This window comes from Octodon degus, unplaced genomic scaffold, assembly GCF_000260255.1.
Source record: "Octodon degus isolate 3935 unplaced genomic scaffold, OctDeg1.0 scaffold00106, whole genome shotgun sequence".
Lineage (NCBI taxonomy): Eukaryota > Metazoa > Chordata > Mammalia > Rodentia > Octodontidae > Octodon > Octodon degus.
In genome coordinates, this window is record NW_004524682.1 from 9205102 (window position 1) to 9207080 (window position 1979).

A 1979-nucleotide genomic window follows, 5' to 3' on the forward strand; every position below is an offset into this window, starting at 1 on the left:
CTACATAAGTGAAAAATCAATGAAATATTTATCTATCTATATCTATATCTATATATCTATCTATATATATATTACATAAGTGAAAAATCAATGAATTATATATATATATAATCAACTAGTTTGTATATATATGTGTGTATATATATGTGTATATATATATATATATATATATCTTTTATTAACCCTTCCCATGCCCTTCTGCAGCTTTTCTACAATTTTAAAAACACTTCTAATGTTCTTAGCAGTTTTCTAAACTCGTAAACCTATGCAATTTTAAGAACACATGTATACTGTACGATACTACAAAATCCAGTAATATGGTGAAAAATCCCAGATAAATAATTTAGATTAATATTTTTTTGAAAATCCACAAAACAGTGAGTCCACAAAAGTCAAATCACGAAATAGTGAAGGACTAACATAGTAGAAAAAATTAAGAATATAGTAATGCATTATTTTAATGATTCACAGTCTTTGCGAGTTGGATCAGGCCCCATTCATATTCCAGACCAATTAAGCAGGTAATTCAATAACGATAGACACATGCAATAATTGTTACTTTTATGTAGTGCTTGCACTGGAAAATGTGACATATCCAAATCTGTAAAGTGAAGTACTTAGAAATAGTCACCTCATCACTGACAGCACTGGAAAAGGTAGGCTTCCCTGGCAAGGAGGAGGTGAACCTTATCTAGCTTATTTTCAGTCTGAAAGAAATTAAGTTTTGTGCTCCCTCAAAGAAACTTACTGACAAAAGGAAGAAGAGGAGAGAGACTGCTGAGCTCCCCAGGTTACTTTCAGAATCAGATGAAACGGCTTTGCTGCCCTGGAGTAGAGGACACACAAGAGCCTGCCATACCCAGGAACAGGATGCTGGCTGGTTTCTCCACGTGGAGGACAGCCTCCAGCTGATCCTTTATCTGCGCAGCCACAACTGTGCGCAGACGTTGCTGCTGACATCCAACAGAGGAAGGCAACAGTGACATGAATACGAAGCCAGGCTGCATTTCCCACTACAAAATCTGTTGACACACATTTGATAACATTCCTTTAGTTTTGTGAAAATAGTCTAATGACATCAAAAACTAATGTAGCCTTGACAACATAGCAATGTCACACTTTTGGGCAGAAACGTCTCATTACATTTCTATAGAAATATTAGTTACAAAGGATAAATTGCTTGGTAAATTAATGATCAAGGTTATATAAAATTTGTTATCAATGATTAAAATGTAACTTTTGCTCTTCAGTAAACATTGAAAGCCTAGAATACTCTCCTAATATTTTTTCTACAGTCCCAGATAGAATAGGATGGAATATTTGCTGGTTCCTCCCACATGTATAAGAGCACTTCTTCTAAGACCTCAGGATTTAGGACCAGCAAGATAGCTCAGTGGATTGAGCACCTGATTAGGTGAACACAGGGACTAGGGTTCGATCCCTGACACCACATGCTGTGCCAACCCTCTCCCTGGGCACACTGAGCTGGCCACCTAGACTGGTAGCTGTGGCACATGCCTAAAATTCCAGTGTTGGGGAGGCTGAAAACAGGAGGATCGCTATGAGTCCAAGCTATGTAGTAAAAGCCTGTACCGAATATATTGAAAAAATAAAAATAAAAGTAAAACCTGAGAATTTAAAGTATCACATTTGCTTATTATTATTAAGAAAATGACCAACTCAGTGGAAAAAGAATATAATAGTACTGTATTGGATTACTCAGTCAAAATTTAGAAAACAAGTTAGTCTTGAGCCCTTAGCTCTGGGGGTGGGGGTTAGTTACCTAAATTCATGTCACCTGTTGTAAAATTCCAAGCAAAGGCAATTTTCTCTGGGCAATAAGTAGTCTAAGTACAAACCGTTTCTCTAATAGGCCAGTTTTTGCGAAGTTATCATAGTTCACTTAATTGAAACTGAATTGTCTATCAAGAAGTCATATGTTTTTATCAAGGAATTGCTATCACAACTCTAATAGTTAC